The 23,159-nt window shown below is 43.9% G+C and overlaps 2 long non-coding RNA genes and 1 pseudogene across 3 annotated transcripts; 1 reads left to right on the plus strand and 2 right to left on the minus strand.

Annotated features, from left to right (window-relative positions):
- Nucleotides 1-162: 162 nt before the first annotated feature.
- Nucleotides 163-16,347, minus strand: LOC115285693. Its single transcript, XR_003905653.1, has 6 exons — nt 16,266-16,347; nt 8,195-8,360; nt 7,852-7,974; nt 5,635-5,727; nt 402-497; nt 163-233 (listed from the first exon to the last, which is right to left on the minus strand). It is a non-coding gene; the product is annotated as an uncharacterized LOC115285693 (long non-coding RNA).
- A 1,337-nt stretch (nt 16,348-17,684) lies between these two features.
- Nucleotides 17,685-19,702, minus strand: LOC115285692. 2 transcript variants are annotated; one of them, XR_003905652.1, is made up of 3 exons: nt 19,540-19,702; nt 18,487-18,720; nt 17,685-17,997 (listed from the first exon to the last, which is right to left on the minus strand). It is a non-coding gene; the product is annotated as an uncharacterized LOC115285692 (long non-coding RNA). The 2 variants fall into 2 exon arrangements; XR_003905651.1 differs by having other exon boundaries at nt 18,487-18,727; nt 18,959-19,702.
- LOC115285691 lies at nt 19,019-20,490 on the plus strand (annotated as a pseudogene).
- The last annotated feature ends 2,669 nt before the right edge of the window (nt 20,491-23,159 follow it).

A 23,159-nucleotide genomic window follows, 5' to 3' on the forward strand; every position in this document is an offset into this window, starting at 1 on the left:
ATGTTGGCCCGGCTCCTTTTGGCTGTCCTGACACAGTCAGGAAGAGCAGTCAGCCCCCTCAGAAACCCTGGCCTAAGATGAAGAAAAAAACTACCACACAGTGGGGTGCAAAAGAAACCAGAGGCTCATCTGCCCAAAAGTACTTACCTCCTTGGACTACTTCTGTGCTTGAAATTCCTGCCATTGGCGTCTCTTGCCTGGATTAAGGTTCAATCAAAATGTGAATCTATAAGCTGAGGGTAAGAACACACAGATGAACTTTGGTCACATGTTCACATAAACACAGATTCCTTCATCTGTGAACTAAGAGAAAGTGGGACGTAAGGCAAAGGGGTATCGTGAAAGGAAAGAGGAATCCCCCAAAGTCCCATGTGTGGAACTATTTATTGAGAAGAACCTACCTCTGGTGCAATTTTGAAGGGAAGAATGGTCTGGGAAGATGGGCCAGGCAGCACGTGGACATTGGGAGACCAACAGAAGATCTGGGGGACCAGGAGCTGTGAGAAGAGAGAAGACTGAGAGACGGTTGGGATGGATGTGTTGGTTTTCATTTCAGTGTGTCCAGCACTCTCCCATATTCTTTCCTTTGATCTTTTGCAGAATCCCTCCCCATTTTGTAAGGTCCCCAGTGAGGCTATCCATCACAGTGTCTAACTCCCATCTCAATGAAATAAGCATGTGATCCAGGCTGACCAGTTAGATTCTTCTGTGAGAGCTATACACAGACTTTGTAAGATAGAAGTCTGCCATCAACATCTTTTAAACAATTGTTTTTATTTATATTTTCAAAAAAAATCCAAACTTACAGAAAAATAACAAGAATAGTACAATGAACTTAGCATGTCCTTCACCAAGATTAACACTTTCCTGTCTTTGCTTTATGATTCTCTTTCCCTTTTCCCTTCTCTACATATTTTTTTCTGTTCTATTCTATTCTGTTTTGTTCTATTGTGTTCTACTCTATTCTGTGATATTATAGTAATATTGTGGTTGTTCTTGTAATTGTTACTGTACTATTTGAGAGAAAGTCACAGACCTCATGATCCTTTGTCCCTAAATACTTTATACTTATCTCGTAAGAACAAGAATATTCTTTCATGTAACCATAATACAATGATCAAATCCAGGAAGTTCAACATCGGATCAATGCTATTACCTAATATACAGTAAATTCCTTTGTAACAGCTCTCTTTCCCCATCCAAGACCTAATCCAGGACCTAGGATGGTGCAATGCATTCAGTTTTCATGAATGAAAATGAGACTCCAGTTTCATTTAGTTTGAGTAACTCCTTAACCTTGGTTTTTCATGACATTGGCATTAAAAAAAAATTTTTAGGCCAGTTGTTTTTGTAGAATGTTCCTGAATTTGGATTTATCTGTCTGTTTCTTCATGATTGGATTCACTTTTGGCAGGAGTACCACCAACTTTCCTGATAGGGAGAGCCTATCACAGGAATGAAGCCTTATAGAGACAAGATGAACAAAGAAGTAGAGAAAGAAAACCAACCCTGATGACCCCTTTAATCCAGTGTATCTAAAGGGACTTGCAGCTCTGGACCTTCCAGTTACATAAGGCAATAAGTTCCTCTTCTTCTTTTTTTTTTTTTTTTCTTAAATTAATCTGAGTGGGTTTCTGGCTACTCTGACTCACTCATCTCTTAGCCAATAATCTTGGGCTACGCAGTATCCTCAAAAGGCCTCAAATGGGTAGGACTAAATGAAGTCTGACCAGAGGACATGTCCCAGGCATCCCACACGAACCTGACCATCTTCCCTATTAACAAGTCAGAGGCCATAGGGCAATAACTACTTCCACTTGTTTCCCACCTGAGAACCCTTGCCTCTGGTGAAAGCCCAGAATCTGCTATGGTCTAAGACCTAGTGAGACAGAAAGGAAGCTGGCTTGTCTACAGTGTAGGGATACATAGGGTCTTTCTCTTCTCTCTGCCTCTAGTCCTTCTCCAGGGCCTCCCCATGGGGACCTCAGTTCTCCTTTCCTTTGTCATTCAACTTGTAGTTACCAGACATCCTATCTTCATTTACCATTTATGCCTCATTACTATCTCATTATATGGCACAGGCTCATGGGCAGAGGTGTGGCCGAGGTCCAGCTGAGGTATGCAGGGGGAACTGGAGACAAGGACAATGACTAGGAGACCCCCACCCCCAGAGACAGAGGCCCATGTTTTGGAAGCTAAAGAGGGGAGAGGCATCCAGAACTAAGAAGATGGACAGATCGGAGAAGCACAAATGAAGACAGAAATGCAGAGCTCCAGGATGAAGCACAGAGAATAAATGCAGAGACCAGGAGACCAAAACTTCCCCTCATCTAGGCTTGAGGATACACACAGCTGCTCCCCATCTGCATGAAGCCTCACACTGACACCCTGAGTTGGTTAGGAAATGGCTTGGCAAGGCCCCTCCTGGCTCTTTCTTCCCTTTGTCCTCCCCTTCTCCTCTTTCTTTCCTCCTCTTCCAACTTTCTGGCTTCTGGGGGGAAGCTCCCCCCAGCTATGCCCCCACTGTCTGGGATGAGTACTGTTGTCACTGGAGACTTCTTCCCCCACCTGTACACATGTGCACCCACACTCACCTAGACACTTAGACACATAGGGATGTATACACACATTAACATATCCACACGCACACAGAGTTTTATTCATGATTTTAACATTATAAGGTTTTCATAATTACAATAGGCCAGGTATTGCAGAGATAATACTTTAATAATCTCAGTGCTTCTATGTTATCGGTGTTAGCAGTTTGGGATATGTGCTCTTATATCTTTCTCTGCACTAATATAAATACATATAAATGTTCATCAGGGATTTTTAGATCTGAAAACAGGATCATCACTAAACTTCTTTTTTCAGCAACTTACATCTTTAACACTGTATTTTAGGCATTCCATCAACTCAATATAGTTCTAACTATAATAGCTGTGCGCATGCGCGCGTGCACACACACACACACACACACACACACACACTTAATCTGCATCTACTTACGTTTGCATAGACATGTGTGTAATTATATACACCCACACGCATCCATCCCCAAGACTATTCGCGCTTGCACTGCCTGCAGTCTGCCAAACACGAGGTCACTGCTGTGTGGTTTCCCACTCGCAACCACTTTCTAGACCTCACAGGCTTGATGATAGAAGGTGGTTAAATGTGTGCCACCTGGCCCAGCCTGAGCATCTACACAGGCTGCTCTTGTATCTCTCCAGCCCCTGCCAGCATGTCCAGAGGTAAAAACTGTAGCCTGGGAACATGGACCATGCTCAGGGCCAGCCAACCACGTTCAGAGACTGCTACGGTGATGGGAGGGAAGAGAGCAAACTGGCAGGCCCAGCAGAAGCGTTGGGTGTCCTGGAGCAGCAAAAGATCCCCTTTGGCCAGGGATCAGAAATGGGGTTCTAGCCCCAGCCCTGACATTAACTCACTGTGTAACCTCAGATTAGCCTTTACCCTCTCTGGGCTTCTGTTTCTCTCCCACAAAATGACGTGTTAACACTGATGTTCCTAAGGCCCTTCTAGCACAAATACTGGGTTTGGTCTGTGAGTCTTGCTTCTTCCTCTGTGCTGGCAGCTCCCTCTACACCTTCCTCCCCTTGGACTCTGCTTCCTGCACCCTCAGGGCGAAGGACCCTGGAAGGGAGCTGGGGATGCCGGGCAGAGGTCTGGCCTGCTGAGAGAGCCGGGCAGAGAGGCTGCCCTGGAAGCCAGAAGAGACAGGAAGTTCCTAGGCCTGGGCAAAGCCTCACCACCTCCTCCTTAGGCCAGAAGAGGTCTCGCTGTGCTCTGAAACCAGGTTGCACCATAATTACACCTGGTGACACCAAGCACTTTCTTCTCAATTTGCCTAAAAACCAAGGTAATATTTCAGCGAGCGCTGAGCACTTTCTATCTTGCTAAACAAGTTCTTGGGTGATCTTCCCTGGTGAACTGTGGGCTCCTTAAGTGCACCTTTGACTACTTGCTCATTGCTATGTCCCCAAAGTCTAGATGATTCCTGAGATCTATTACTTAATATTTAGTAAATATTTCTATGTCTCACTAATTGATTCTGATTATAAATGTAATCACATGTTGTTATAAAAAGTCCCAACAACACATAAATGATTAAACTTAGTAAGTGAAAAATTTCCCAAACTTCTATTCCATCTTCCTCCCCACCAATAGCCATTATTAACAGTTTGGCAGCAAACATTCTTTTATGCTAGGCTTTCTCAACCTTACAGTATTGACTTTTGGGGCCAGATAATTCTTTATCTTAGGATGATCTGTCTAGGTATCTGTTGTTTACAGAGAAGATCAGGAGCATCTCCTCAGCTGAGATGACCAAAAATATCTCCAGACATTGCCACATATCCCCAGGGGGTCAAATCACCCTGGATGAAAACTATGGTTCAATACAGATACAGAATGAGAGAGAGAAGGCAAGTAAGCAAGAGCAAGAGAGCAGGGAGAGTGGTAGGTGGTCACGGGTATAGACACATCTATACAAATGTTTGAATGAAATTAAAAATTTCTGTTCCTGAGTCCCAGTCTTCTGTGGTCCTAGTCTACTCATTCATTTTTTTCCTTAATTCGCCAAATATTTCCTGAGTGCTTATTTTCTATTGGCTGGAAACTCTGCTCATAGATGTATTTAAAATCCAAAATGGTAGCTACATTTTCTATCACTGTCTTCTTCTCCATAGGCATTTTCAGTTCTCAAAATGAAAGGGGAGTGGGAGTAAGATTCAGACAATTACACCTCAACCTCTCACCAGCACTGACCAGTTCTCTCCCACACATCCATCTGACTGGCTGCCATATTGGGCTGGGAAGAGAGAACGGGATAGAAAAAAGGAGGGAAAAGGGAAGGGTGTTGCTTGGTGCCCTTGGCCTTCCTTGGAATGGAATACATGATATCTGGAAAGAATGGAGCTCTGGGTCCTTCCAGCCCAGCAACACAAATGCCATCTCTCTGTAAGAAATCTCTAGGCACTTAATATAATCTCCCAGATGTATATAAATCCCTGTCCTGCCCAACTGGTCTCAGCCTTAACTGTTTGTCTGGGCTGGTCCCAGAGCAGAGTCTGTGGCCACCCTCACATCAGGCAACCGGCACAGCCTCTGGGTATTGACTGATTCAAAGATTATAGTTGAACAAACAGGAGCGTGTTAATTTTTAATTTCACTTTGTTGATGGTGATCAGGCTGCTTCTTTGTCCTATAACTGATCATTGCCTGGTCAGAAGAAACATGCAATCCTTTCCCTGTAATGAAAGTCCACTCGTCTGGCCTTCCTGACTCTAGCTGGGCTTTTTAAAGCAACTCCCTTATTGATTTGGTCTCTGTCAACAGAGAAATAGGGACTTCTTTTGAGTTGGGCAACCCTGGATCAATAAGAGACCCAAGCATGGTCCTCCTAAAATTAAAGAGGAATTCCAGCAGAGGTCTTTGAGGTTTGGGCTTTTGGGTAGGGACAGGGCCTTTCTCCTAACAAAGGAGAGACCGTGAGAGGACAGATAGCTATTTCCGTGGCCCCCAGTTCATGATAAGTCACCACCTACCACAGTCACCCTGCATCACACCACCCTGCACCACAGCATGAAGGTAGAAAACACCAGCGATGGTCACCTCATCCTCACAGGAGCTCTGCCATTTGCCACATGCCTTGGTTCACATCGACATCGTGCCTTTCCTCACAGGTCACCAACTGCACTGCAGGGCCTGCAGAAGGAAACAGGATCATCAGCCTGCCGAAAGCTATGCAGTTCTTCAATGTCTTACAAGGTCCAGTCACTTCATGCAGAAATCGGCCACATATTTTTCCTCTTCCTGTTTTCCTTTCACTTTTTGGGGCCAAAGTGGCTTCAGTTTAAAAACAATGATGAATTTAACATAGGTCAAGAAAAGACAGAAGTAATTTTTCCCATCTGGGATGGAGTAGATTCTTCTATTTTATGCCCTGATGTCTACCCTGTCACTAACTGCAGAGAAAACATTCTAACATTTCCCTGAGGCCGATGAGCCAAAAACAAACAAAAAAACTCTAGAGAGATTTAAAAAAAAAATGTAGTCAGAATCTGAGTAAAACTTGAATGTTAGAGACCCACTGAGCAAGGATTCATTAAGTTGGTTTTCTTAAATAGTTCACTACAGGGGCACCTGGATGGCTCAGCTGGCTAAGTGTCCGACTTCAGCTCAGGTCAAGATCTCATGGTTCACGGGTTTGAGCCCCGAGTCGGGCTCTGTGCTGACAGCTCAAGCCTGGAGCCTGCTTCAGATGCTGTCTTCCTTTCTCTCTGACCCTCCCCCACTGTGCTCTCTCTGTCTCTAAAGTAAATAAACATTAAAGAAAGGTTTAAATAATTCACTCCAGGAAAAGATGGGTTGAAGACATGTGTGTGTAGACATTGATGTATGTGTGTGTGTGTGTGTGTGTGTGTGTGTGTGTGTGTGTGTGTACAACTTCATTTACAGATGTTGGCAAGTGAGTAAAAAAAGGAAGGAAAATTTTGTTCAATGTTCACAGATGAATGTACCAAAATATATAAGCCCCACACAATTTGAGAACCAGAAGGAGACTAAGAAATGAATTAGTAGAGTAAGTCAGGGCTTATGACCTTTTCCTGAAAAGCTACTTCTGAGTTTCCTAAGTGTTAAGATTATGGGAGACATAACCTTCGGTGGCTGGAGAGGGAAAGATGGGGTTTACTGAGCACATGATGCTCTCTGCCTGCATTAAAGTCTCACAGGCCTCCCTGTCACCTGTACTCGTGTTTCTGCAGAGAGCAGTCCCACCGGATCCTCTATGCACGTTTGCACGGTCACGCGTGATTGGGAACTGCTGCCTTGGATATTTGTGATACCAAACCACATAATAAAGGCGTTGAGAAGTCCCAGAATGAAGGAAACCTCATTAGCGTTGTTTAAGACAAACTGCCAGTCTTATTTCATGATGGTAACAGGTAGGACACAGCTGCAAGTGACAGAAATTCTGACTCAAAACTAGGACGACAATAAGGATGTTGCTACTTCACAAAACAGAGGTTCAGCAAGGTAAACAGGCGTTGGAGACTTTTCCTCACGCTGCTCTATTCTGGTATTCCCAGTTACACTTCCGTGGCCAGCCCGTGGTGAGATGGCCATTCCGGGCATCACATTATATTTCCCACTTAATGTACAAGCATACGAGGGGATTTTTGTCTACAAATAAAACACCAACTAAAAAGTCTAATCTGAGGTGCCTGAGTGGCTCAGTCAGTTGGGCATCAGACTTCAGCTCCGGTCATGATCTCATGGTTCCTGAGTTTGAGTCCTGCGTAGGGCTCTGTGCTGACAGCTTGGAGCTTGGAGCCTGCTTCAGATTCTGTGTCTCCCTCTCTCTCTGACCCTCCCCCACCTGCAATTGAGCACGCTAGCTCTCTCTCGCGCTCTCTCTCTCTCTCAAAAATAACTAAACATTAAAAAAAATTTAGGGGCGCCTGAGTGTCTTAGTTGGTTGAGCGTCTAACTTCGACTCAGGTCATGATCTTGCTCAAGGGTTCTAGCCCTGCATCCGGCTCTGTGCTGACAGCTCAGAGCCTGGAGCCTGTTTCAGAGTCTGTGTCCCCCTCTCTCTGTGCCCTTCCCCTGCTCACACTCTGTCTCTCTCAAAATAAATAAACATTAAAGCATTTTTAATAAAAGAATTTTTAAAAAAGAAAAGGAAGTTGTTCACTTCTTGTTGCCTCATGCAGTTGAAAGGTTGCCCTGCATCCTCTTAGGATACTTGTCTGCTGTGTGATTACTTCTGCCCCGCGCCAGGCCCTAACCCAGGCTGCAAGTTACAGCTCTTACAATCACACCTACCTGCGGAGTCGTGCCCTCAGAGCTTTATTCTAGTGACTTCCGCAGCCGTCATTAGGTTGTCTGTGGAGCCCAAGTCACAAAGTCAGACTTTGCTTTCCCCCATGGTAAGTCCCTCGCTGGAGACTGTGAAGAGATATTCTGTCAGTCATTTCAAAGTCTGACCCCCCCCCCCCCGCCCAGTCCAGATTCCCTGCTTCCAAACTCCTCTCCTGCCCTTTCCCTCCCCAGAAGGGCTTTGTATGCAAACTGGCCCAACCTTCCTCAGAGTGCTGCAAACCAGAGGGAGAAGCCGCTGACAAGTCCCCATTACACCTTTCTCCCAGGCCCGTATGTGTCTGCTTACATTTGCTTAACGAAGAGACACCATTTGTGACTCTTGGTGAACCGAAGTGACCAGCGGTGTCCATCTTCTCAGAGGCATGCTCGGAGCTTCCGTAACTTGTTTTTCTGCATTGCTCCCTACCTAGTAACTTATTATACACCCATCTCCTGTCTCATCTTTCGAGGTCCTGCGAAAGAGTAAAATATCTTTATTATAAAATTCTTGCCGTGCTTATATATAGTCCATATCTTAATTTATTCACTTATTGGACAAATATTTATTGAATGCCAGTGAGGCACCAGGCCCAGGCACTAGAGAGGAAACTTAAATGGGCCACAGCCTCTGCCTCCAGAGCCTGCTAAGCCAGTGTATTCTATATTGAGCTGTGTTGGCCACTGTGACAATTGCCAGAGCCGTACGCCCATAGCTGTAATGCCAGAGGGCCCACTGCTCTGTTACAGTTAATCTGGTGGATGGTAGATAAGGTTGCAGGCTCGATCAAGTTGCAGCCCAGCTTCTGCCTTCCTGTGATCATTACTGTTACCTCTTTCTACCCCAGCCCATCAGCACCTGCTGTGTTTGTGAAAAAGGATCCCATGCCCTCCTACAGAAGTATTTGTAAGTGATAATGCTGAAAGCATCTTAGCTGAGACTTACACACTAAGCGTTGGGTTGGGTTCTGAAAAGCATAGAACCTGGTATATTCATCAAAAACTAATTCAATTCAAGGGGACTGGGTGGCTCAGTCAGTTAAGCTTATGACTCTTGATTTCGGCTCAGGTTATGATCTCACAGTTTATGAGTTCGAGTCCCACATCGGGCTCTGGGCTGGCAGTGAGGAGCCTGCTTGGGATTTTGTCTCTCTCCCTCTCTCTCTACCTGCTCAAACTCTCTCTCTCTTTCTTTCCCAAAATAACCAAATGAACATTAAAATAAATTAATTCAATTCAAATGAATTCAATACATTCAAAAGCAAATACGCAAATGTTTATACGGCAACTGCCATATGGTCTGATGAGTAGTCAGTTTCAGTCAACATTTGGGACCATCTCTGTCTTTGTTGAGATTAACAATAATCCTACTGTACATGGAGTTTTGTAAATATGTATTCTCGGAGTGAAGGGGAAGTAAAAGAAAAAGGAACACCTGAGACGAGGTGCCTACCTACCTACAAGAAAAACAACCATTTGAAGTTGAGATGCTGGACCTTGATAAAACCTTCCCTGGGCTCGGGGGCCCAGGTGGAGGAAACATTACAGGTTTCTGAATGACTGTAGAATCCAAGGGAGGGAACCGATAGCACCTAGTGGACTTGAGGTCCAGCCAGAAAAGAGTGAATTTCACTAAGAAGTGGGGCTGAGCAAACTCACTGAACCGACTGAGCAGTCATTGCAATGCATCTAGCCAGGCCTCTCTGGACTCCAAGACTTTGGAGCACATCTGTAAATTGCTTTCCTGCCTGTCACATATGCCCTGAAACTCCTTGTAGAGGAGTCAAAGTTAGCTCTGGAAGGGTCATATGCTTCAGATGATTAACCACAAAACAAATTTAAGGGAGAAGGAGGAACAAGAAGTCAAGATGTAGGTTTTAGGTCACAGGCAAGAGAAGGAAAAGGCTTTCGTTCCTTGGGGGGCTGGAAGCGACAATGAAAAAGATAGTTAGCCTCCCAATTTAGAGTGCCATTCAGGAACTTACCACAAGCTAAAATAAGGATCATCTGTCTGTGGGAGGGACCATAAGGCTTCTTAAAAGACCTAATTGGCAGGGAGAAGGCAATCACACTGCTCCTGTGGCCAGGGTCCCGGCTGCAGCCTGGCTCTCCGCAAAGTGACTGGCCCCACAGATGCCTCTGTGGTCCGTGACTCGCTGACATCGGTGCGCTGAGAGTTAGACCCTACATGGGTGAGCTTGGAGGCAATGCGCAGTTCTGAAGTCTCAGCTCATTTTCCAGGTGATCGCCTCAAGAAACATATGCAGCAAGGATTAGCCAGGACGTGTTGATCCAGAGTTATGCCTCAAATTTCCATGGAGCTCAGACAGTAGGAAGGGGCAACGGCAATTTTCGCCCATGGACATCATCTGGATATAGGATAGGCCAGCTTGCCAAGTCATTCAAGGAATCAAAACAAACAAAACCAAACCATTTGTTGGGAGATGATTGGGAGATGCTTCTAAGGACAAGAGATCAGAGTATTAGGAGAAGGGACAGGGTTAAGAAGTAAGAATTATTGGATATCTACCATGCACCAGCTGCTTTATTTGCATTCTCTCTCTTAATCCTGAAAAAATTCCATAAAGGAAATGTGACCTTTCTGCATGTGACAAATGAGAAAATAGATTCAGAGAGAGAGAGAGGGAGAGAGAGAGAGAGAGAGAGAGCGAGCTGCCCAAGGATGCTAAGAAGTAACTGGGTCAGGAAGCGAAGCCAGCTCGCATTTTTAGCAGAGATTGTGTTTTCCCAGTTAGACAAGAAAATATTACATATCTATTATTTAATAAGATGTAGAGCTGGTCCCTGTGGGCATATACAAATATGAGCAAGACACACTATCCCTGCCTCGCGGGCTACAAGGAGATGTGAGAACTGTAATTATAAAGGCCAGAAACTAATAGCAGATGAAATAGTCAATATCAATGGCTCTTCACCCTCACCTTGCACACTCCCACCTCTGTTACTAAATCTGGCTAGACTGGCCGTTAGCTCATTCCTGCCTCAGAGTTTCTGTGTTTGCCCTCTCTCTGCCTCTCCTGACCTTCCCCAGCTCCCTTTCCCCTCTGCACACCCTCACTCTCTTTCATCCCTATTGGCTTTATTTTCTTCCTAACACTTAAGGACAGGCTTTGAAGTCTTACTCTCTGGGTTCTTGTCCTGGCATCACTTCCTTCTAACTGTGTGATTTTAGGCAAATTAGTAAGTCTCTGAGCTTCAGTCTCCTGTCTGTTGGTAGATAATAATTGTACATAGTATAGAGTATTTCTTTGAGGACAAAAGAGAATAATTAATGAAAATACCTGGAGCAATGACTGGCATACAGCAACTGCTTAATAGAGGACAATTATTGCTATTATTACATTTTTTGTTTGTTTCTTGTGTTTCTTCCCCACTAAAATGTAAGTGCCATGAAGCAGGGTTGTGGTCTGTTCACCAAGATATCTTCAGGGCCCAGTACGTGGCAGCTCCACAATAATTAGTTATTGAATGAGTAACTTTCTATGTGGCAGGCATGGTTTGTCCAACTAAAGCTTCACAATAACTCCATGAAGCAAGAACTATCATCGTTCTTATTTTACAGATGAGATTCAGAAAGGCTAACTACATCTCCTAAGACCACAGAGCCAAAACATGGTGAGTTGGGATTCAGACCAAGTAGCTCCACCCTGAAATAACCACCTGGCTCACAAGCCAGGGAGGCCATGGGAATGCAGTGGATGAGGCAGAGGCAAAGGGCAGGTAGAAGGAGAATTGGTTGTTTTGTGGCCTTCAGTTCAGTACTCAGGAAAAGCTAAGTTGGAAGAGGGAGTTTCTGAGTCAGTCTGAAGGATGGGCAGCATTTATGGGTAGAGATTGAGGAGAAAGCATTCCTGGAAGAGAAAGGAGGAAGGAGTAGAGCACAGCCTGGAGAACAGGAAAGCTTTGAACATGTTTAAGAAAAAGCAAATTATCTGACTAGGATATGAATGCCCTGGGGTGTGACATGTTGAGTCATTCTGGGCCATAGTCACTGCTGAAGTCAATGCATTATTTGTAAAGGGGCGGCTGCTGAGGGAAATTATGCAATACCAGCCTTTTCTGTGTCCAGAGGTGGAGACGGATAGTCACCTTGGAGCAGACTTTTGTATTAGTGGGAAAAAACACTTGAGTGACTCCTTGTCCAGAGAAGGGGAGGAATGGGGAATTTTTCCTCTAGTCTGGCCAAGGCTCCTCCCTCTTCACCCCTCTGTATGGAGAGCCCTGGAACAGTCTCCAGAGGATGAGAAGCAATTTGCAAAGGAGCCCTTCTGGAAGGGAAGGGACCACAAACATACTTCGCTTCCCAGAGTGGAAGGGTAGAAGCAATTAGCCCTGACTATGGCCCAGTTCATAGGAAAGGACACCAATGGTCCAGAGGAACTTGCCCCAGGGTAAGAGCCCTGGTCTGGTGTCCTGAGTTTAACACAAAATTAAGGCAATTGGTGTGGCACAGAGTGATGACACAGGACACAGGGTCTCTCAGACCCCAGCCACTGACCTGTATCATGCTTTGGAAACACCCGCTGGGCATACAAGAGAGCTGAAAACCATAACCCTGGGTCATAGCCCCGCTGTGATTGCTCAGAGCTCTCTGCATCATTGAACACATGTTTGTAGACAGTGGGGGAGGGAATGCCACAACCAAAATAGTGACACTATTGGAACGATAGAACATTCTAGTGCTCTCTGCCTAGATTTAGAAACAGTATTGACAGCCACTTGTGATATTTGGCCAATTCTGAAGGAGATGAGCTTCAAAAGCAGGATATCTACCTTTCTCTTACTAAGAGAAGAGGAGCCAGAGGACCTAACTAGAAAAAAGAAGAGATTGAAATGTGACCATATTTGTACTTCAACCTAATGACATGGTTATAATTTTCCAGAAATGAGCAAAGACATCTCCCAGCCACACCCTGCAGCAATAAGACAAGTGACTGGTGAGTCACAATACATAGGAAGAGGGCGGAGCCTGAGAGCCCAGGAGAGGAGCAATGTCAGGATAGCAGTAAGGGATGGGAAAGCAGGCTGATGCCAGTGAAGACACACTGTGTCTGTGTCTGTGGCTGCCCTGGCCATCAGCTAGTCCCCACCTTCCACTCAAAGATTATAGAGATATTTAGAACAGATTTAAAACTGCCACACAAGGACTTAATTTTTATATAATGCAGACTCTCCTAACACATTATCTAGAAAGGTTGTGAGATTGTATTCATGAAGATAAAATAAAAATAATAGACTGATTCTCACTGGTCATCAGGAAAGGTTTTGGGCAGGGCAGTGGTTGTCAAACATTTTTAAAACACTTATTCATTTATTTTTTTAAAAATTTTTTTAGTGTTTTATTTATTTTTGAGACAGAGAGAGGCAGAGCATGAGTGGGGGAGGGGCAGAGAGAGAGGGAGACACAGAATCTGAAGCAGGCTCCAGGCTCCGAGCTGTCAGCACAGAGCCTGACGCGGGGCTCGAACACACGAACGTGCGATCATGACCTGAGCCAAAGCCGGACGCTTAACCGACTGAGCCACCCAGGCGCCCCCTTATTCATTTATTTTTGAGAGAGAAGGAGAGTGGAGGAGGGGCAGAGAGAGGGAGACAAGGAATCCCAAGCAGGCTCTGCGCTGTCCATGTAGAGCCTGACCCAGGGATCGATCTCATGAACTATGAGATCATGACCTGAGCCAAAACTAAGAGTCAGATACTTAACCGACTGAGCCACCCAGGCACTCCTCAAACATTTTTAGTCACAAAAATCTTTATTAGAATAAAATCTTATACAGAATCTCAATATTTAAACTAGAGAAATATTAGCAGTTTGGACAGAATCACTGGCAAGATCCACTGAGCCATGGATACCACAAACTTCCATATACCCCCCTGCCCCTGCCTCTGTGACCCCCGAGGGACCTGGTAGGAGTATCAGGGGCTTTGTAACAAGCAGTGTAAAAAATGCTACAGTGGGAGACATGATCTGGCAAAATAGACCCTAGGTCTAAGTCCCTCATTTCTCATCAATCTTTACTTATAACACAGGTTCTCAAGCCACAGCTTCTTCTAGAACAGAGAAATTCCCATCCTCAGTGGAGACTTCTAGCCCAACCAAAGTAATGGGTCATAAGTCTACTGTGGATGTTCCCTTGAGCGTTAGCTGATGCTCAGGGTTCCAAGTCTCAGCCATTTCTTGGCATTGGTTCCCAGTCTGCACAATGCCCTTCAGTGATGGGCGGCCTGGAGGGGCGCCACTCCCACACAGTAACACCATTTTGAACCAGCCCCAAAGCATCCTCGGAGAGCAGAGCATCTCCAGAGTGCTGCTTTTCCAAGTGCCATCAGTACCATCTGTGCCATTCCAAGGGTGACTGTGGAGAGCCAGACTCTACCTAAGGAATAATCAAAGATGAAAGTGACAGACACGAACTTAGACCTCAGTGACAAGGTCCAGATGAAGGACTGGAAATCCTATACTCAGTATGGCATGTTCACCATCAAATCTCACAAGGCTGGTCCAGTCCCTGGCACATGTAGATGCTCAGCAGATGCTTGCTGAATGAGCAGAAGACTCTCTAAGTCTGGAGACAGGATTTGCTCTGACTCTGTCACTAATTAATGTGTGACTTAGGACAAGTCGTTTCTCTTGTTTGGATTTCAGTCACCAAATTTTAAAATTAAGAAGTTGGATTGTATAAGTTGTTCCTCAAGAAATGAAATATTTTCCCTAAAAAATGAACATTTTAATTCCCTAGGAACCCATTCATATTTGTTATTTGAGTATAATTTTGGATTCTGCATAAATTTAATTTGAAAAGCAGTGGGGGAGAGCTTATTTTTGAGGTGGGGTGGCATGGAGAACTTATTTTTTCAGTGGTTGCAAACTACTGAGCCAAATGATCTATAGGATTCTATCAAGTGTTGGTATTTTTTGAAACTTTATTTCCCAGACTACTCATAGCCTATTCCAAAGAGATGATGAGGTCAAACTGAAAAAAGTGAATTCAATTTCCACTTGGAACTGTACACCTGAAACTAATGTAAGACTATGTTAACTACACTGGAATTTAAAAAATAATTTTTTTTTTTTAATTCCACCTGGTTCCACTTCCAGGTAAAATTGTGAAGGAGACTAAAGTAGGTTCCCATGTCCTCTGTATATCTTCATCTGGACACCACCCACCCCTGGAGACACTATTGAGCTAGGCCAGTAAACAGATGGAGCATAATCCTGGCACATGCCTCCATGTCAAATCTGTTTTCCATTATATCCCCTCAGAATCTAGCATGTCAACTAATCTGTTGGATTAACAGACCCATGTTAATGCCTTAGGATCTCAGGTCTGGAAGGGACCTTACAGTTCCCTGATAAGTCACTTGGTAACCAAGGCCCAGAGCAGAATGATTTACCCAAGGTCAGAATCCAAATCCAGGTTTCTCACTTCTCAGGCCAGGGTTCAATCCGCTGACCAGTAAGCAGCTAACACCCCTGACTATAAATTGCCTGGAAGGCTTTGTAAAGCACTGTACTCAGGCTCCACCTCCAGGAGTCAGAATTTGTCTAGAGTGGGATAGAGGCATTATTCATTTTTTTTTCTTTTTTTCCTAGAGAGGGAGGGCATGTAAGAGCAGGGGAGGGACAGAGGGAGACAGAGAATCCCAAGCAAGCTCTATGCTTTCAGCACCAAGCCTGACTCAGGGCTCTGTCTCAGGACTGTGAGTTCATGACCTGGGGCAAAATCAAGAGTGGGGCACTTAACCAACGGAGCCACCCATGCGCCCTAACATTACTGATTTTTTAAAAAGACTTTTTATCAAACTGTAACATATATACATAAAATGAATAGATTATAAATGTATATGTTAATGAATTCTCACAAACGTCCATGAGCCCAGATCAAGAAACAGAAGATCTCCAGCACCTAAAACCACCACCAAAGATAATTGCTATCCCGATTTCCAAAATACAGGTTGCTTTTGCCTGTTTTTGTATTTTATGTAAATGAAATGTACTGAATGTCCTCTTTTATGTCTTATTCCTTTGCTCAGAATTATGCTTTTAAGATTCATTCATACTGTTTGTTATGGTTATAGTTTGTTCATTCTCGTTGCAGAACAGTAAGTATTTCATTGTGTGACTTTCCTACAAGTTGTGACCCATTCTACTATTGAGGGACATTTGGGTAGTTTCCAGTTTAAGGGTATTGTAAATAGTGTATACACAAGCACATAGCTTTTAGTGGACATATGTAAGCATTTCTTCTGAGTGTATACTTAAGAGCAGAATTGCTGGGGCATTTGGGTATCACTATGTTCAGCTTTAGTAGACACTGAAATAATTACTTAAAGTGACTATACGAATGTATTTCTCCTACCTGAACTGTGTAAGAATTTCAGTTATTTCACATCTTCATCCAAACTTGGTATCAGTTTTCTTGTGTAGTCATTCTGGTGGGTGTGTGAGGATGTTACACTGTTTTTAAGGTCCCCTAGTACTCTACAGACAGAAGAGGATCAGAACCTCTGCATTAGCTCTACCCCTATGAGCACTTAAGCTTATGAAAATGATGCTTTTACTTTTACTGTCTAAATCAATGCTTCTACAATATCCTATAAGCCAACTCAAAGTGTTAGACCAAAAGAATAATTTTTTAAAAAAAGCTTTCCTAGTTTATACCCAAAAAAAGTGGATAAAAATTTTACTTAAAATTCTCCAGTAAATTTTTCTTATATTTTTGGCACCCACTGTTGCTTCCCATTAGCAAATGCTAGTAGCTAACAAAATAAATAATAAATAAAACAATAACCTCTTAAAATCCCTCACATGGAATTCTAGAATATGCAGTTTGCTTCTATAAAATTTTTTTTATAACCATAAGCATTTCCTGCTAAGTACACATGTTACTCTGTGCTTAGAAGGCCCTTAATGTCCATCATTCTCCTCTTTGGGATTCTACCTTCCTCATAGCTAAGAAAAGGCAGCTCTATGTACCTACCATATGATCCTCTTCTGCCTGCAACTGATTTCATCAAGAGTAAATACCTGGCTCAAGGTGAGCCAATCAGATCATCTCTCTTTCAGCAGTTAGGAATTAGGATTGAAAGGCTGAGACAGTTGTTTAAAGCCATATAGTTATGTGAAATTGGAACCAAAATTGACACCAAGTTACATGAAAGTCACATAAGAGCTCATGTGACAGTGGCATGAGCAGAGCTTAGGCGGCTATACCTACAAGAGACTATGAGAGCAGAAATAAATACGGGTTGCACAAAATGATTTCAGTCTCAAAAATCCAAATTATTTCCATTATCTAGTACCGTGGCAGGACAAGAGGAGATGAATTTCAACTCCTTTTTCTCATGAAATCAGAAAGGCATGAAGCCTGAAACAGAGATTTAGACTCAGAAAAGAATCTCTTAGCATGTTAAGAAGAGTAATCCTGAAGAAGTCCTCTCAAATAAGGGATGACAATGGAAATTAATGGTTCGGATGCCATTGATTCTAATTTAAGGTTCATTAAATATCATTGATTTAGGTATTTGAAATCATTAAATATATATCATGATTTTGTCATTATTTGTTGTGCTGTCTTTGTGGTCTATTTTAATGAATAATAATAATTCATAAGTTTTCATCAGCTCATCTAGTTATTGCCCATTTAGTATAATTTTCCCATTCTATTTTAAATCTTCTTACATGAATACTACAATCACATGGCTAATAGGTAGTAGACCTCCAAAGTTGGAGATGAGCTACTGAAGTGACAAGTTAGGAGGAAATTAGCAGAGCTCCATTTAACAGCTTATTGGTTTATTTTTGGTAAGTATATCAGCTAGGCTAGGTTTTGCCGTGGTAACAAAACCCCAAACTATTAATGGCTTAAACAGACAAAGATGTATTTCTTGTTCACACCACGTTTGATGTAGGTTGGCAAAGGACTTCTACTTATCATAGTAACCCTGGGACTCTGGTGAACAAGGGCTCCATCTCCACGTAGACTTCCACAAAGACTGTACAACAGGGAAGGGGATGAGGAACACCATCCACTGACTTTAAAAGCTTCCATTCACATTTCTTTGGCCAAAACATGTTATATGGCTATGCCTCTGGAAGAAAATAGAGAAGTGCAGGGTCACCATGTGCCCAGAAGAGAACCAAAATATGTGTGACTGGTCTTAATGACTAATGCAGTGTGTGTGATTACAATTTCATTCTATGTGTATTACCAGTTGGCTTAATTGCTGGCGAAGTGGCTTTCTCATTCGTGTGATGGAATTAAGTAAATCAGTAATTCTACAGGTCCACTGACACCTGAGTTCATTTGAAAACTGCTGGCCCGCCCCATGGTGGGAATTCCAGTTAGATGGGCAGGTATCACACCACCACTTAGGTCAGGTCTACTTCCAGACTTTGGTGTACATGAAATATTATAAATCTGGTCACTAGTTTGGGTTTGGGGAACTAAAACAACTCTCTGAGAGAAAAGAATCCAGCTAGATATTCTGGGTCCTGTTCCATGGTACCACCACATGTGAGGGGGGTGGTGAACACCTGAGTGTTATGTCATGAGCTGGCTTTAAATCTCAGAAACTCACCTTTTTTTCCTGTCAAGTGAAGAAGTTGAAAAAGAACAATTTTTTTTTTTTTTTTTTTTTGGAGAGCGAGCATGAGCAGCGGAAAGGAGCAGAGATGGGGCGGCAGCGGGGTGGTGGTGGCGGGTGAGAATCTTAAGCAGGCTCCACGCACAATGCCAAACCAAATGCAGGTCTTGATTCCACCATCCTGGGATCATGACCTCCGCCAAAATCAAGAGTCGGATGCTCAACTGGCTGACCCCTCAGGCACCCACAAAAAAGAACAGTCTTTATATACACAACCCTTTATAGAAATAATATTCAGAATCCCAGTGTATAAAATAGTTATAACGTGATGCTAAAAAGGGGGGCGGGGGTGAAGGACCACCCCACATTCCATTATACCTCACAGAAAACAGCAGTCCTTGAAACATATTTACATAGAGTCTTTAGAACTCCAGGGAACATGGCTTTAAACGCTAGGATTCTGTACCTCTATGATGCTTCCCCGTTACTCTAGTTTTAATGCCGCACTTCCTGGTTCCAGGTCTAAAGTAATCGCAGTCTCCGGGCTGCACAGAGGAAGCAAGGAAGATGGGCTTTGCTGGCGGCTAGAAGGGAGGTGGGGTGGGGGGCAGCGGCGAGAATGTTGGCGACCAGAGTACGTCCCCTAATGGGCAAGTAAGCTGTTCCCACCTCCGTGTGTGTGTGTGTGTGTGTGTGTGTGTGTGTGTGCACGCGCACGTGTGTGTGCACCTGGAAGTGTCGTGAAGCGTTAAGACTATGCTGTCCCCAGTTATGTCCACCAGCGCCACTATCCCTTGCCTAACACGGCCCACGTCAAAATCTCTGCCAGCCAGAGGCCTTGAAATAAAAGGAGGCAACCCCCTCGAGCAGCCTCTCCATTGATGAGAATACTGAATTGTGCCAGGTGAATTTCGGCGAGACCTTCGCCAGGCGAACGCGAGCGCGCAGGCGCGCAAGGCGGCTCTAGGCGCCGCCATGTTCTTCAGGGGCCTTGGGCTGCGGTTCTGAGCCGGAAGAAGCGCCGTGTGTGTCGCCGCTCCTGCACACCTTTAAAGGGGAGTGGGTGGCCAGGCGGACTCAGGATGCTCGACATGAAGGTCGACCGGATCCAGGGCGTCTCAGCCATGTGAGACGACGACAAGAACGACTGGAAGTAAATAGAACTGACCTAAGTTGTGGTCAGCGTTGTCTGTGTGGTGAGTCTCGTACATCTGAGCCTCCCGTCGTTCTGCCACCTCCCTGCAGCTCAGTGTATTTACTGGAAACTGTTATGTCACAGTAGCGATGCTAATAAGTGAGCAGTTTACGTGGAAGAAAAAATAAACAGCCAGCATTCACAGCCCTCCTTCCCTGGCCCCTGCTTGGCCCAGCCTGGCCCTGGCCTCTCACCCCTCCGTGCACCAAAAGGCCCTCCCTCGCCTTCTCCCCAGGCCTTGAGAACCGTTATTATTCCAGTCCCAAAGCTGTGTGGCCAGGACTGCCAATAATGCTGACGTCTTTTGCCTGTGCTTGCGAGAGGGCAAGCCATGCCTGGGGTTTAGAAATCTCGCAGGCCAAAGCTCTTCTGTTTCTGTGCCCAGGCTCCGTTTCATCTTCTCAAGTGCGGCTTTTCTATCACCTAGGTGTCATAAGGTGTGGTGAAAGGCAGTGGAAGGAGGCTCTCATCCCGTCTGAGAATTCCTTGGTAATTCTCCAGGTCATTAATGAAGACTCCGGGAGACACTGGGAACGCCTTTGGACTATTAAATAAAGTGGCTTTTATTCTGGCCGTCTTGCTGCTGCTGCTTCCTCACAACAAAGGGACTTGTTGTGCTGTTGTTAGGTGTGTCTGATCATCACTGGGCCACCACAGCCCCAGTCCTTCCTTTGACTGTTGAGTTGGTCTCCTGTCAGTGTTGCTGATGGAAAAAGGACATACCTTTATTTTAAGACTCCTATAATTACCAGGAGCTCCCTTTCCAGTCATTGACATTTAAATGCCGTACTATTTATCAATAAGCCTGTCTTTATCTAGGTCATTTGCTTTGTCTTCATCTGAATCGTTCGCTAGCTGCTTGCTACTCAGTGTGGTCTGGACCCTAGACATCACCTGGGAATTTGCTAGAAATGCAGAACATGGGCCCTATCCCAGACCAACTGGATCAAATCTGCCTTTTCAACAAGGTCCCCAAGGTCATTGCTCTAGTCTATAAAACTGTAAAAGATTGCGTGACATTCTCAATGGTGATAGCCCAGCTATCTTGGAGAAGGACATTGTCACAAAAAGCAGCCACCCAGGAGTGGGGAGACCTGGCTTCCAGTCCTGATTTAGCCACTAATTCACTGAGTGGCCTTTGCCAAGTCATTTAACCATTCTGGAATCTCGGATGAGCTGAACTCCTGACTCTCCACGTACCTCTCTGAGGACAGAAAAGAGAAAGGTAAGCTCCCTTCTATATGCTGATGACATGGTTTTATTGCCAGACACTTAATAGACAATTGTCCCCAAGATCTAATTACTTCCAAAAAGAAGAGCTTCAGAGCAGCGACCATAATCATCTTGGTTTGTTAACTGTCCTTCAGCATTTGATTGTTTTATCAAATACAGGGCTCTCAATGGCAACTCACTCCATTCATTTACCTGGGGGTACTTTTTGTAACTTCTTTACACTTCGGTTCTCCCAGCTTCCAAAATGTGTATAATCACATCCACCCTGCGTATCATACAGGGCTGTGTAAGGATGTGCTAAGAAAGCACCTTGAAAAGTGGAGGTACCACCACACACACTACAAACTGACAGAGCCTTTTGGGGAATGCCATTTGGTAATATGAATTTTTAAAACCTTTAAGATAGGCATAGCTCTCCCAGCAACTCATCTGCCAGGCATAGACCGTAGGGAGAAAATTATGAATGAGTGAGGAGGCTGTTAGTAACGATAGTGAAAAATTATTAACAACCTAAATGCCCAGCAACAGGGAACTGGTTAAATAATAAACCAGTAATAATATATAATAAATGATGGTACCCACAGAACCGAATTCTATGGAAACAACCACTGTTGAAAACAGTGTATTGAAAGATATGGAAAGCTGTTAGTGACTTCTCACTGATAAAAAATATACTGAAGACTATCGTATGGAGGGTGATTACATTCCCATTGGAATAAAAGTGTATAAATATGCACAGGAAAAAGACTGAAAGCATGATGCTCATTGCTTGTGAATACTGGTACACTCTGATTATGGGCAGTTTTATGTTTTTTATTTTGATTATCTGTATTTTCCATAGTGTAAGTGCATTATAATTTTCAAAGGGAAAAAGGTTTTGTTATGTTTTGGTTTTTGAAAAAACAAAAAGATAAAGCATTCCTAAGAAAATAGAAACAGTTTTTATCATCATTGTATTCATCAGTAGAGAAAGCTCTCTCTGGCTGGGGGAAAGCAAACTTTAAATAATACCTTTGCATGGGGGAGGGGAGCTCTCTTTTGCATTCAGAGACTGAGAGGAGGGGGGGGTGGCTAGGGAAGAAATCCTAAATTCCTGGAGGACAGAAATGGAAACTCACAGCCCTGCCAACAAAATGGCAGTAGAAATAGATGTCCCCTCCTGTAAGATTGTCTTAGTGCTACTTGGAGGCCAGGCTGGGGGTGTGCAGACAGCATTTCTCTTGTCTCTGACCAAAAGCAGTGAGGACAATTCACCTGCCAGATGGTCCTTGTAAAACCCAAAGAAAGGCGATTTGTTTGAACAGAGGAGAGGCATTTGATTTGGACCTCACTCCTTATTATTCATTGAAAGGTTTGTTTTCGTCATGTAAATTTTCTCTCTCTAGAACAGAACAAGCTGTGATATGAAACCTGCTTTCATTTCTGTTACAAATAACAGTAGTGATGGTGGTGGTGATGGTGATGGTAGTTAGTGGTAATTCTGGTGGTGCTAGTAGAGGAAGTAGCAGCAGTTATCATATGTGCCAGCTATTTGCCTATATGATTTTATTCAGATCTTCATAAAAACCCTTTGAGATTGGGAGTATTACAAAACCAAGGAGTTTTGAGGAAACCAAGGCCCAAAGAAAGTAACTGCCCCAGAGTCACTTAGTTAGTAGTAACTGGAAGGTGGATTCTCACTGGCTTTGTGAACTCCAAAAATCTTTCTTTCTACTGGAACACACCAAAAAATAAAGATGCTGCCAGTCCCATATGCTTATCAAAAGCCTGATTATAATAGGCTAATTCAGCCCTTGTTCTACTCTCATACATGGCCTGAAGTTGGTTCTAAAATTGTCTACAAGAGTCAACAAACTCAAGATGCCTTTTTTTGAAATTGTTTTTTCTTACGTCCATAGTTACAAGACTCTTAAAATATTTTCCTCTCCACTTTACTAAAGAACCACTTCACTTTCCAGGAGATACTACTCTTCCGCCTAGATAATGTGCCGGCCAACATTCCCTGATTTGGCTATCACTAGTGGGAGGCTTTCCCTGGTCTCTCCCCTGCTAGAGCACTGTTTGCTAAGGAGCAGAATTTAATGTAAGACTGGTGCACTCTGACCCTACCCAAGAGTATTTAGTTAGAAAAAGATTAAAAGAAATTTTATTTCTCAGCTTTTATAGAGTGGTTTGATGTCTTATTTTTCCTAGTGATGAAACTGAGTTGAAGGACATTATATAGCAGAGACATTTCTGT

The sequence above is a fragment of the Suricata suricatta genome, chromosome 2 (assembly GCF_006229205.1).
Source record: "Suricata suricatta isolate VVHF042 chromosome 2, meerkat_22Aug2017_6uvM2_HiC, whole genome shotgun sequence".
Lineage (NCBI taxonomy): Eukaryota > Metazoa > Chordata > Mammalia > Carnivora > Herpestidae > Suricata > Suricata suricatta.